The sequence below is a fragment of the Bactrocera neohumeralis genome, chromosome 6, assembly GCF_024586455.1.
Source record: "Bactrocera neohumeralis isolate Rockhampton chromosome 6, APGP_CSIRO_Bneo_wtdbg2-racon-allhic-juicebox.fasta_v2, whole genome shotgun sequence".
Classification (NCBI taxonomy): domain Eukaryota; kingdom Metazoa; phylum Arthropoda; class Insecta; order Diptera; family Tephritidae; genus Bactrocera; species Bactrocera neohumeralis.
In genome coordinates this window covers 22338944-22354084 of record NC_065923.1, presented here as the reverse complement: position 1 = coordinate 22354084, position 15141 = coordinate 22338944, and the positions used below count along the sequence as shown (strand labels likewise).

General features: G+C 34.5%; 1 long non-coding RNA gene across 2 annotated transcripts in view; it reads right to left on the bottom strand.

Moving 5' to 3' along the window:
- The window catches only part of LOC126761698 (uncharacterized), a 166723-nt gene that overhangs the window by 17071 nt on the left and 134511 nt on the right, over positions 1-15141 (bottom strand). For both annotated transcript variants that reach the window (XR_007667389.1, XR_007667390.1), the window contains one exon: positions 9375-9576. This is a non-coding gene — a long non-coding RNA (uncharacterized LOC126761698). The remainder of the gene's footprint in view (positions 1-9374; positions 9577-15141) is intronic.

The following is a 15141-nucleotide window of genomic DNA, read 5'->3' as shown; positions in this document are numbered from 1 at the left end:
GAAAAATGTTTTGTTTACAGTAATAGTATTAAGAAAAGCCGCACTTAGTAACTAATTAATTGTTATTATTGCTTTTCTCTCTAGTAAATATATATTTTGTGCGAAGTTAATTTGAATTTAAATGATTTTCTCTAACGAGTAGTGTGTGCCCCAGAAGTCAAAGATTGGCAAAGCCTTTTTTTTTGGTCTTTCTTCTAAAGCGTTATTTTATTTAAGTTGCTTTGAAGATTAAGTTTGAAGCCAATTATTTATTAAATAACTGACAAACTTTTAGTTCAACTGTTTTCTTTCTTTATCTTGATTTATATCGGTCAGTTTGTATGACAGCTGTATGCTTTAGTGATCCGATTGGAGCAATTTGTTCGGAGATTATATCGTTGCCTTAGGCAATAATTCGAGTCAAATTTCTTGAAGAAATCTACTAAAATACAAAAGTTTTCCATATAAGGACTGGTTTTTGATCGGTCAGTTTGTATGACAGCTATGTACTATAGTAACCCGATCTAAACAATTTCTTCGGAGATTTTAGAATTGAATCTAACAACATGTCTCATCAAATTTTGTGAAGATACCTCGTCAAATAAAAAAGTTTTCCATATAAGGACTTCTTTTGGAACGATTACTATGTATGACAGCTATATGCTATAGTGAGCCGATCTGAACAATTTGTTCGGAGTTAATAGCACCGGCTTGAATATTAATTAGAGCAAACCATCGTGAAGAGATCTCGTCAAATAATATATTTTTCATACCAGAACTTAGTTTTTATCCTTCAGTTTATATGGCAACTATATGCTATAGTAGTCCGATATCGGCGGTTCCAACAAATAACACGCTTTTTGATGAGAAAAGGACGTGTGCAAAATTTAGGACCGATATCTCAATAACTGAGGCACTAGTTGGCATTTATTTTACTTATATGAGTCGAACGCGACTATGGTAAATCGAGTCAGCTCGTCACGTTGGTCATTTATATACATATGGAATCACGGGATGCTATTGAAATTTGCAGTATGCTGTCCCGTGATGATGAACAAATGCATTATCCGTCATCATATCAATCATCCGTGCCTCTAACAGCCACTAAAAGATCGAAGTGAAAAGCAGGTTTCTCAAAATGTTGGAGCAGCGGAAATCAACATCAACCAACGAAGGGTCACAGACTGATATCGGATTATTTTGCAAGATTTGACAGGAAACATGAATACCAATATTACCTCCTGGAGTCCATAATGATTTTTGTCGATACAACCTGTAGCAGTTATAATGTTCTGAGTGAAAGAATACTTTGCTGTTCAAAAGCCTTCCCACCTAAAATAAAAGGGGTAAGTGGCAACAGTCAGAAGTTGAAAGCTTTTACTTCCATTTAAGCACCTTGTTAAGTGGAATGCCGTTATTAAAGATGAACATTTTTCGGCAGATACAGATCAGATCCGTTTTCGGATCGACCTTTTAACCTAACTTAACCTGACCGAACAGTCAGTCAGTCCTGACTGATGTCCTTATCGTAATATTATATATATGTTAGGTCAGGTTAGGTTAGGTAAAAAGGTCGATCCGAAAACGGATTCCACTTTCAGAGCTGAGAACGCCGGTCCATCGTGATACCTAAATGTTCTAGGAATCGATCGAAAATACTCTCAAACAAAGCCATTGTAGCCGTCTGATATCACTTGCGACCATTTCGACAGGTTGGCAGGAGATATGACTGCTGAGATGTTTCAAAGTCAAACTCGCAAAAGCTTAACAATGAAGGAGAGATCGCCGGTATGTTTCCATGTTTTGTTGATAAAATTGCCTGTCTTATCGCATGCACGCCTATTGGGCAATGGCCAGTACGAACTTCTACAATTGCGACAAGCTGAACCGTACCGAGAGAAAGAAGTTAAGAGGATCTCATGTGCTCTACACTAGGCCAGCGGGATTTCGCAGTTGCACAGGAGCTAGCGGTTGATCAGTGTCTGCTAAGCTCACGCGTTGTCCAGGGCTAGATATGTAAATCAGATACTTAAAATTGGTTGTCGCTCCCACGAAGTAATATTTAGTCCGATGGATCTGTGAAAAGTCGTGTTTTTTCGTTGAAGTAAGTCTATAAGAAAAAGTATCCACAATCAATATTAAGGTTACTCATCGCGTACGAACAAGAGCTCCTGAAACGGTATTGGTAAAATAAAAAGTGACTGAAATTTCCTGTAAGGCTTCAGTAGATCAGCCAAAGATACTAAACCCTTAATCGAAACAGTTAACATCTAATAATAAAAAAAATCTTTATATATATTTCTTGCTTCTTGTTGTGCTCCACCGACTCTTTCAACACCAAAACCAGCCGCCTTCACTTTCGCTCAACCAAGAAGCTCACCAACTGGGCGTGCACAGCTGGTCTCCCGCCTCGTTGGACTAAAATGTGGGTCACTTTTTGACATTCGCTGCAACTAAACTGTGTGACAGCTACAAATCTCTAACACATTCTGGGCTTAAATTTCAACAAACATACATACACATACAAAAACTCGTAGCAATAAATGAGCATGTAGCATATGCTTAGGAGAGGAGAGTTGTTGTATGGTTTTGTTATGACATTGTGACATTATTTCGTAATTATATGCGTTTTTATAATGAACTGTTGGATGATTTACGGAATGACCCGTATTGTTGCGTCGCTGGCTTTTGCTTTACGCTTGCCAAGGCGGGATGCTACACAGCACAAATGCAACAACAATTACATATGCTTGCATGTTGCATGTGGCGCAACACAGCCGCCAAGCTATGCCATGCCCTTTTCTTCGCATGAGCTGTCATGTATTTTACACTTGTCTGCATGTGTATGTGTGTGTGCGTGCCTTATGAATTTTCTCTTTTAGCCATAATTTCTAAAATTTGTTTTGTTGTTGTTGTTTTCCTTTACTTTAAAATCTATTTTCGTTGGTTTTGTGGCTGTCGTTGGTTTATATTCATATTTTATAGCGTTTTACAATATTTCTAAATTCTAATATGCTTGGTGTTCATATACCTACCACATACATTTAGGTATTTATACCCTGAACAGTGTATATTAAGTTTGTCACGAAATTTGTAATAACTGGAGGGAACTAGTCCCTCAGTTTTTGAGATATCATTATGAAATTTTGTACAGATTATTTTCTACCTAAGAAGCTGCTTATTTGTCGGAACCACCGATTGCGGACTACTATAGCCTATACCTGCCATACAAACTGACCCATAAAAATGCAGTTCTTATAAGAAAAACTTTTTCAATTGACGGAATATCGCCATGAAATTTAGCAGGGAAAATTGGTTAAGTCATGGGTACAATCACGGAAGAAATTGTTCAGAGCGGTGCACTATAGTATATAGTTGCCATACAAACTGACCGATCCAAACCAATTCCTTGTATGGAAAACCTTTTTATTTGGCAAGATATCTTCAAGAAATTTGGCATAGATTATTATCTTAAGCAACGCTACAATTCCCGAAAATTTTTTTGAAATGGAATCACTATAACATATAGCTGCCATACAAACTGACCGATCCAAAGCCAACTTCTTGTATGGAAAACTTTTTTATTTGGCAAGATAATTTGATGAAATTTGACACATATTATTATTTTAGAAAATTCTATAATATCCGAAAAAATTTATTAGATCGGCTTACTATAGCATATGGCTGCCATACAAATTGACCCTCCAAAATCAAGAAAAATATATTTTTATGTTGTTTTAGGCTATAAGAAATGCACATGTGAAGGGTATTATAGCTGCGGTGCAGGTTAACGCTTTTTCTTGTCTTTTTTTTTGCTTTTCAACATTTTTTCTTCTTTCAATTTATGGGATGAGAGCTTTTTTATAAATTTGTTTGAAGAAGGTCAATAAATCTTGTGCCTGTCAAATTGTCGAGTTGTTTTTGTTATAAGGCCGCAGACAATGGATAAAGCAGATATGGAAGAGTAAGTCATAAGCGTATTATGTATGTTTAAATGTGTGTATATGTATCTACTTACTTATACATACATATATATGTATTATCACTGTATTTATGTAGATGAGCATGAGTACTAGATAGTTGTGCTGGGCTTATAGCCAACCCATATAAACATCTTCAAAATACAAACATATATAAAATTTTTGAATATAAAAAAATATATATGTATATGTATATATATATTTAAGTACTTGCGCACATCTGGCGCTGTCGCCTACCCAGCTAAGGTGTGTTCCATCGCGGCCATAAATTATGTGCGGCCAAATCAGCGCTCAATGCATTCCGAAAATCAGCGTGTTAACATTTATGGATTTTTGACAAGCGCTTCTTAAGCCACAGCAGCTTTTTAAGCGCTTTTCCATAAAGTAATATAAATACCAAGCGATAAAATTATTGAAATTTCCACAATTTATTGATTTATATTATGTGTGTGTGCGTGTCAACGTGAAATTTCATATCAATATGCTTAAAATTTAATACGCTTGAATTTTAATATGAATGAGTTGAATTATATAAGCCGCTATATACAAATTTTTACAATAAATACTGACATACATATATACAAAGAAGTAACGAAGAAAGCGCTTGAACACCTGTAAGGCATTAAGCCGCCTATAAATGCAGATTTACACACACAGATACGCACAGAAATTTCAAATTCATATATTTATATATTTGTATATGCGTACATATTTACATATCTATGCCTAAGCGGCATGATTATCGCTTACTTAGCATGCACGTGCGCCAAACAGGTAGTGCCTCTGTAAGGTCTAGTCAATGCAGCTTAAGCAACAATTTCACAAGCGACCTATTTGTTGTTGTTATTGTTTTCTCAATACTACTTTTGTTTCATTATCTATGTAAATCAATCAAATTCAATTGTGGCAGACAAATGGTTTACGACCGCCCACATGTTAAGGTGCGTGATTTATTCTTAAGCAAAAGGAGAAAAAACAACAACAAAAATGCACGTGTAATGAGTAACTCTGGGAAGGAACTGGCCGCGATCGTAATGCAGCTGCATGTGTGTGTGTGAAAATAACGAAATTTTTTTAATGAAGTAAAAAGAAAACCAAAAGATAGTAATTCTTCCTCTATGCTGTATGGAATCTATATTTTAGTGTCCGCCGATCTTTTCGATTTTCGGTGTCTACACTCTATACCTAAAAGACAAATATTTTGCCAAATTTAGTTTTAGCAGCTCTTTATATACATGATTTATCGCTCAAAAACTCATTTTTGAACTAACGGTTATATGGGAGTTATATTTTTAAGTCTTTTGATTTGTATGATATTTTCTGTCCACACTCTACTCTTGATAAATACAAATATAACCAAATTTAGTTTTCGTAGCTCTTCAACTGAAAGAGTTTTGGTACAAAGCTTTACATACGCATGATCGGCTATATGAGAGATATGTGTTTGAGTGCTCCGAACTTTATGATTTTTACTATTTATATTCTTACAATAATGGACAAAAATATTTCTCAATTCAGTGTTCGTAGCTTTTCATAAAAAGAAGTTATAGTAGAATATTTCCTATCTGAACAATCGGTTGTATGGCTGCTATATGTTAAAGTCATGCGATTTCAATATTTTTCACTTTGTACACTTAGTCCCCAGTAGATAAACATCTGGCAAAATTTTTCGTTTCAAACGCTTTAAATAAAGAAGTTATACTACAAAGTATCACAACTGCACAATCGGTTGTATGGGAGCTTTATGTGTGCGTTCTCCGATCTGTATGATTTTTAGTGTTTACATTCCTATTCCCTTGGTAAATAAAAGTATTACCAAATTTAGCATGCGTTCGTAGCGCTCTAATTGAAGGATTTAGGCTGAAAGTTCTCAAATCTGAAGGATCGCTTGTATGGGAGATATATGTGAAAGTTATACTCTCTTACTCACTGTCTAAATTTAGTTCCTAATGCGTAAAAAACCGTAAAAAAATCATTCTTCTAACTCTTCAAATATCGGCATTGAACTAAAAAGTCTCATATCTGAAGGATCTTTTCTACTTTCCCCATAAATCCTCTTAGTACATTTTCCAATCAATATAAATATATATTTCGTATTTCTAGTTACATAATTATTGGAGATATGAAACCAAATTTCCATTTTGTACTTATGAATATATAAGGTCCTTAAAAAGTCGTTCATATAACTCGAAAATAGAATGATTACTTTCTGTTCGAATCAGCTTTTTTTTCTCGTCTGATATATTTAATGTACCAATATATATATGATAACTCTGAAATTCAGAACAGTGAAACAAGGGATGCACTCTGAATATCTTACGGGGTTACATGGGTTTACGTGTTTCAAAAAATTGAATTTTTTCATCGTCTTATTAACTTCTACAACACCTCTAGATTAGTGCCTAAATTTTCAAGTTAATCCGATAATTGTTTCGGAGATAAAGCTTTGAGAACTTGTGCGTTCGGCACGGCTATGTTCGTCGTCTTTAAACGCGTTTTTCTCGAAAAAGATTTTTTGAAAACGGTTGGCAAGATTTCTGGAGAACTACTCAAGTGATCTTCATGAAATTTTTCACAAGTCTTTGAAGTACAATTCTTTAAAACTTGGACAAAGGATTTTTTTCGATTGCAACTATTTAAAAAACCAGAAATGGCGTCGCATTGGCCGAGTTTAAATCCTTTTTCCAAAAATTTCAGAATTTCTTTGTAATGTTTGTACCTATAAAAAATTCTTATAAAATATTTCATTTTTAATATGAGAAAAAATTTTTTTTAAAATTCTGTTTTTTACCCATGTAATGATTAAATATAGTATCTCTCTGTTACTCCAGAAGATGAAATCAAGGAATATCCTTTAGATATGCATATACAAGCCATAAAAAAGTATTCTTATTCATAATGCCGGACGGCCCAAGAAAAATATTTTAAAGTTAAAAAATCAAAAATGTATTATTTTATTTATTTTTTGATAATTTTTTTAAATTTGTTTTCTTTTTCCAGGGTAAGAACAATAATATACGGTTTATACTTTTCCCTCCCGCTGCTGTCGAGAAAATAACAGGTTTTTATACATTTTTATGCGAAAAACTTAATAACAAATAATATGTGGAAACCCTCTTATTTATAAGCGAGTGTCAAACGAACGCTCAACTCGCATACATTCTCTTGTTTGATTGTTTATAAGACTGATAGGAACTCAAAAGACGTAAAAAGCTACGTGCAGTTGCCGCTTTTGAGATCCAGAATCAATGAGGTTAGGTTAAAGAATTGATCGTAACAGGTATCTTGCTTGGACAGCTGGAAATACTAGTCCGTTGTAGTACCTAAAACTCCCATATTTGATCATAAAGATTCTCAAAAATCGACAAAGTGCTTTGGGTCTATTAAAATTTTTTTGGAATTGGCTAATATCATTTTCAGCCATATTTCCTGGTTTACCAAAGGCACATTTGTATGACTGCCGAGTTGTTTCAGTGCAGCAAATGACTAGATGTTTCCACTTCATCGTCTTCCATACAACTCTGACGATTTGGGTCTGACAAGAAGCCCTACCGCGTCACAGCCTGCTGGATAATACCTAGTAAGAACTTCTACGATTGCGACAAGACAGCATTTTGCTTTCTGACTGGCTTATACTTGCTTATTTTTGTACCCACTTCGCTCATCGAAAACAATATAACTATATTAGCGAGTATTCGTTTGGCACTCGCTTAAGTTAGATGAATTTAAAGATACATGGATTTTGGAAATAATTTTGATTTAAAATCGTAAGCCAGACGAGTTTCATAAACAAACTGCGGAAAATTTTGAAAAATTAAATCAGCTAAACTATAGAGAAAACCATCTTGTTGCTACCCAAAAATGTGGTTAGCTTAAAATAAACAGTTACTAGTAAACACTTCTTGCTGTTGTACATGCAATTGTAAATGGTATTTAATTTAATCAATATCTGTTACTTTCGAAGCCTCTGACATCAACACGCTACACCTTACGTTGCAGCAAATCATTATGTGAACACTGTCACACAAAAGCATACATACTATATACATATATTTATATGTGTATATATATTCGTAAAGCTCCCCTACTCCTGTTTATTGTTATTTATTTTGTTTTTAATGATATTTTGATGGGGTCTGCAAAGCGATTTGTCAGCGCCTGCACGTGTTCTATGTTGTCGTATGCAAATTGAGTGTCGATTTTTCCGTTGCTCCTACGAGATTGCTTGGAAGATCGTGGCAATCGCCCAGGGCATATCGACACATCATACCTGTTCATTATACAAACATATATACACACAACATCTTATTGGCAGGAGCGTTATATACCGCATGTTGTCATGCATAAGATAATGCTTACGAGGGTGGGTCGGGAAGTTGCGAAACTTATCATTATTCCATTTTGGAATTTTAAAACAATTTTTTTAAATTTTTGAGGAACTCTCACATTTTCCGGTTTAAGACCTCTTCAAATGATATTTAATACTTACAAAATAAAAATATATTTTTTCTTTTTTTTTAGAAATAAAAAATAAGGTAATTTCGATAAATTTTTTTTTTAAGTTTTAAAAACCATTTCGTCTTCTTTTTACTTTATTCCAATTTTTTTTAATTTAATTTATTTTATTTGAATTGTTTTTATAAAACAATTTTTTCAAAATTAAATTTTTTTATTTTTAAATTAATTTTTTTTAATTTTAATTATTTTTTATAAAATAAAACTTTTTTAGCTTAAAACTCTTTTATTTTTGAAAAAAATCTCTTTGTTTTTACCAATTTTTATGTTATCGAGTAGATATTTCTTTAAGTTATAAGGTTTTTTATTTATTTTATTATTTAAATTTATTTGATTTTTTTTTAACATTTTTTTTTTTAATTTTAAATATTGTTAATTTTCAAAAAAAATCGTTTTTTTTTAATTTTTATGCTTTTGAACACACAATTTGAGTTTTTTATCTTGAAATCTTAAATTATTGATAATTTCGAAAATTTTTGTGAAGATTTTAAAATTTTTAATTTGAAATTTTTTTTTTAGAAATTTTAACTATTTTTGGCAAATTAATTTTTTTGTTGGTTTTATTTGTTTATTTATGATTTTAATTAATATTTAATTTTAAACTTTTAAAAAAATTTAATTATCTTTTTTTGAAAGTTTTTTTCTCATCGTTTTCTGTCTTAAATTTTAGTTTCTAAAACCAAAATAATCATAATTAAAAAAATTAAGAAAATGTATAGCTAAAACTGTTTACATTTTCTTGAAAAACCAAACTTTTTGTTACACCCTAGCAATATCTTTATAGCTTTTACACACACATCTAATATGTTAACCCACATCAGCAAACAACTTGAGAAAAAGTTCGCCGTGATTAAATTAACTGGAAAATTTGTAAATTCAAATTGGGCTTAGTGCTCTTACCATGTTTCCGTGTCTTCCAGGCGCCGTCTCCGCCGTCGGTGCCGCCACCGTATGTTGCAGCCACATGTAGCTACTTGCCACACTGCTCGACCAGGCCGTTGGTTGGCTGCGTTCTTCTCATGCATGGCAACCCATTGAACCTGTGCTCTTCCATGTTCCCCTCAGGCGCTTTCAACCGAAGCATTTTGGTCGTGTATTTTCTCTGGAAGTAAAATGTTGGATTATTTATTAGCTTTTAATAGATTTTAATGAAATTGAGGTAGAAAATGTGTGCCTTAATTGCATTTCCAATTAAATCTTATTGGGTAAATGCCTGAACTTAAATCTCATTAGAAATTATATACTCGTCTACACATATACTCGTACTTGATGGGATATTTTCTCAGCAGAAATCGGTGGTTAGGCCTAGTGAATATATGTATATATCTATCATATCTAAATACATTTATTTCTAATTAATATCTTAAATTCTAATCGTAAGTGTGAGGACCGTGTGAACCTCGTTTGAACGTTACTTCGTGGCCTTTTCGAAAGGTTAGAGTGCTCTAACTAGAGTCGGTAATGCTTGCCGAAGCTGGCAAAACAAGTATGTCCAAAAGATTATCGGCTAATCGTACAGAACATAATCAAATGGTTGGTTGAAAGTGGAAGTCGACGAATATCTGACCGCAGTTGGCTGTCATTTTGATCTTTTTTAAGATTGTTGCGCTTTCCAGGAAGAGCCTTTTGCTTACCCAAGGGAGGCACCTTGCTTGCTTCACTGATAAATTATCAGTGATAATCCAACTGACGTTCACCATTTTTTTAGTTTTTCAGTGTATTGGTTGTCCACTTCTATGATTGCTACCTCTAAATCAGTTAAGAGGTTAGTATATTTTTCAGTTAAAGCTAGAGTCCTCTTGACTTATTTTCTTAGGCACACAAATCTTTGAGAGTAGCCAATCGAACATGCAATTGGTATAAATGAAATAAACTGGTATTATCGGACAGCGTTCGAATAACAAATATTTCAGCACATTATTTACCGAATTCGATCGTCTAAACTTTGAAAGTTTGTTTGAGACTTTGAGCAAATCAAACCTACATTTGGTATAACTGGTATAAATAAAGAGAGTAAGAATAGCAAATTGTTATATCGCTCCAATGAGGTGGAGAGCACCATATGTCGCCAATATTGAATTCAACTGGAGAAGTCTGTTGTAACTTTCTCTCGTAAATTTTTTCTAGGAGACTACAGTGCTAAAACTTGGCGATCAGATGATCAGTTGAGTGGTGAATCGAAGAGCTCAACACTTTTTACTAAGAATATATATTTTCCTTCGAAAATCCGACTTTTAACCAATTAAACTAAATTATAACCTGAACAAGGTGTAATAAGATGCCACGAAGCTTGCAGCATGCTGAAGGAAGCGGTGGAGATACTTAAAAAATATATATGTATATAAGTACATACTATAAATAACAGATTTACAAGCTGATTCAGTAATATTTTGGGATATTCATCCGAAATATGGCACACGCTGTTTTTTCATCGAAAAGCTGGTAATTTGTCAGAACCAGAGGTATCAAATCACTACAGCATATAGCTTCAATACAAACTGATCTGTCAAAATGTATCTTCTTCTTTATATGCCTTACGCAATTATAGCCAGAGGAGGGAGCCATGTGTAGAAGTTTACACAAGTGAGGAAAGTTCTATGAGCCACATTCACTTGGGAGTGGCCAGAAACGATTCTTTTACATATAGCTTTGGCAGTTCACGACTTCCGGTCTTAGACCAACTATCTTCTCGGTAACCAAAAAACATTCGTTTGAAGGTGAGCTAAAATGAGAAGGCGAAGTATCCACTTCCCAGGGTTGTGCGCTAAGATTAGCACCCGCCACGTAAAAAACAGCACCAATGAAAAGAAAAAACAGCCTTAGATGAAAGCCCTTGAATGAAAAACTGTTTTATTCGGCAAGATATCTTCATGAAATTTGACAGGTTATTACTTAAAGTAGAGCTAAAATTTTCGAAGATGTTGTTCTGATCGGATCGCTATAGCAAACGGCTGTCATACAAATCGACGTATTGAATCTCTTGTATTTTTGCAGTGTATTCTAGTTTCAGAGTAGCAAATGTTAACGTTTATCCTTTCTTTAATGACATAAATACGCCGTTATGAATTGAATGAGCTCCTACTATACTACAACAACAAACTAACAACTAGAACAAGATGAGAGTACATAAAAACACAATTTATTAGCGGTTATTAAATGCTACCTTTTAACTAATGGCGTTGCCATATTAACATTAATAATTAAAAGCAGCCATTAGAGCACCGATTAGAGGACAACGATAAAATTGCATAATGTAATTACAAATACAGACACACAAGTGCATATGTGTCATTAAAGGAAGGGCAAAAAACAGGAGTCCTTTTAGTAGATGGAGCGATAGGAATCTTAGTGTTATGACTTCCAAGCCTCATTAGACCCCAGCAAAGGCGACTGAGAGAGGAGGGAGGTAAAGTTTTTTTTTCTGAATTTGTTGCTATTAATATGCCTAATGTGTAAACTGCGTACAAGTCCGTTTTATAGTGAAACACGCACTGCCGTTGCAACCAAACATGCCACCAGAGCGTCACTGACGCACACGCAACGCCAGCGTTGTCTACGAAAGTGCATTAATATTATAGAACAACAATAAAAATAGCACAAACGGTAGCTAATAAAAGAGCTGCATAAAATGTTAATGAAATGGTTGTGCCATGATGTTGCAACAACAAACTAACAACTAGTTATATGGCAGCACAAAGTCGAACAAATAGCAGCAAGTGCATAATAATAAAACAATACAGCAATAACAACAACAACAGTCATTGTCGTATTGAATTTTGTGCATTCTGAGCATTTGATTTAAATGCACGACGCCACCACGCAATGCAACGTGCAACATCCGCAAGTAAATAGAGGCGAAATTTACATTTCAACAAAAGGTTGGGAGGCGACACGCGTAACTACGAATAAATAGGAAGCAGTGCGATAGAATAAGGTAACTTTAAAGCTGAAAAAAATTACAAACAACAACAACTTTATTTAACTGAGGTACATGACATACATAGTAATTGTTTGATTGACGCGCCCATAATGTTTTAATAAGCATATATGTATGAATGGTATATACAAGTATGTAAATAGCAGTTATATTCGATTATATTTGTTGCTGTAGACACGTACTCAAACGCATCTGTATGAATGCATAAATGCGTCCGGCGCGGTTTTTATAGTAAACTTCGATTTTCTACTAACATATAGTATATAAATGCATTATTGGTTTGGTGGCTTACCACCTGATCAAATTTGAAACGGACTGAGACAGTTAGACCGTGTGCAAAAACCAAATCGATATCTATTTTTACATAGATTAATATCACTTATGAATCAACTCAACCATTTTGGTTAATGTTTTGGTTAATTTTTTGGTTAAAGTTTTGGTTAATGTTTTGGTTAAAGTTTTGGTTAATGTTTTGGTTAATGTTTCGGTTAATGTTTTGGTTAATCTTTTGGTTAATGTTTTGGTTAATGTTTTTAATGTTTTGGTTAATCTTTTGGTTAATGTTTTGGTTAATATTTTGGTTAATCTTTTGGTTAATATTTTGGTTAATCTTTTGGTTAATCTTTCGGTTAATCTTTCGGTTAATGTTTTGGGTGTGAAGTGTGTCAATGCGGAACCGGTACCAATTAGAACTCACTGAATCAAAAAAGTCGTCGAGTAGAGTTCGCAAAAGAGCTGCTTGACAAAGTACCTGAAGACCCAACTTTCACCAAACGCTTCATTTCTAATGACAGGATGGATCCGCACTCCGGCTTTTGATGCTTACCCCTACTGAAAACCAAAAAGAGATAAAAAGGACGGGATGGATATGACGTCGAAACTGTCAAAAAACGTCCCAAAAATTAGCCGAAACCAAAAATAAACATACGCTGAAGGCACTGAAGGACATCCCAGCAGAGGCTTACAACAAGTATATGGATAACTGATACTTGGATTGCTTTTTTTGGCTCAGGTGATCAGGTATTTTGAAGGTGATAATACAAGTTTATTCTAAAATACATGAAAATGAAGTTTTTTAGCAGTCCGGTTCAAACTTGATCAGAGGGTATATGTTGAAATTGTTCACGTTGATGCGAGTATCTATGTATGCTCTGCTTTAGATGAAGAACAGACTTAATATTTTGATCATAACTTCTAAATAAGTGTCAAACGTGTAGATTGAAACTATCTATCAAGCTTCACCTGCTCATTCAAGAACCTTTCACAACAAATATATGTATGTAGATCTCGCCACGATCAGCCCTTGAATCAATGACTCAACTCTGTATAGACATGCGCAGAAATCACACAGCTGAGGTAAAATCATGTTTCAGGCATTAAATAAAAAAGTGTTAAATTTAGTTCAGATGGTAACCATAACCTCCAACAACAAATTATTCACAGAGATATGTAGAACAAGAAACTTTTATCTTAATACTTGAGGAAACATCGCAAGAAGAATTTTGTGAACATTTGAGCCTGTCTAGTACCGTTATGATAATGATTATGAGGATTTTGACCTTGAAACAGGTGCAACGGGCTTGCTTGCTGGGGGTTACGGGCTCAATGAAAATCACTTCAACAAAGGTTCTGAAGGTTATCCTCGACATACGGCTAATATACATATATACATTCAAGTGCAATGCTCACGGTCAGCGAACTCATGATTTTAGAATACTGGAGCCAGGTTAGTCGTCACTACAGGCAAGATATCATACTCGACCTTGTTAATGAACTCGGCCGACAATGCGACCGAGAAAAGGAGACCTACAAGGAACTAAACACATCGATTTCATTCCTCAGAAAAGAAGATCGGGTCAGTTTGGGTTCCGTGAACGACAGTTCCAACTTTTAGCAGGTAACTCAGTTAATATCATCTGGATACCCGGTCATATAGAAATAGGAGGAAATGAAAAGGCAAAGAAATATTAAAAGCCAGCTTGGCCCGCTCGAAGGCAACTGGGAACACCATTCCCCTAAGCTGCTCCAGGCAATTCAGCTCTTTCAAGGGTTTGTTTGAAGCAGTGGATCCTAGAGGAAGAACTTAAGTCTTGGAGCCCAAGCTACGCAGGGCACACCACAAAGATACTTTGGAGTAGTGTTGATGGCGGACAGATCAAAAAGCTTCTACTTCGTGGCAAATGTGAGCTTAGCAGCATTGTACTCTTAAGATCCCACCTTAAGAATATGGAAAAAATGGATTCGATGGAATACAGCACATGCGCGTAGGTTGATGAGACATTATCTATGCGAAAGCCCAGCCGTCAGCCGGATGAGCTGCATATTCCATGGCTCTAAATACTCCAACTTAACGTTTTCTGAGTTCTTGGGTAAGGCTTAAATCGGTTACCACACGGGAGCACAATGGGCCTAATGATGACTTAAGTCATCTGGACTTCGTGAGACAGAAAACCATTTTTTTTTTATTTTTTTGAAACATTTTTGAAACATAATCTTTAGATACGTTTTTTATAAACCTTTTCAGGGAAGACACTGAACTTTTCGGCTCCAATTTATCAGCTCTTCTGCGTCCAAAGTTTCTAAGAAAATAAATTACTAATCTATTAAACTAGAGTGGCTCTCAAAAAATATATGAAATATGAAGTCAGCAAAGCACTCAAGTTCACTCCCAGCTGTACAATTTCTCAAACCCATTTTTTACGAAGTTATTAAAGACGAATGACATATATA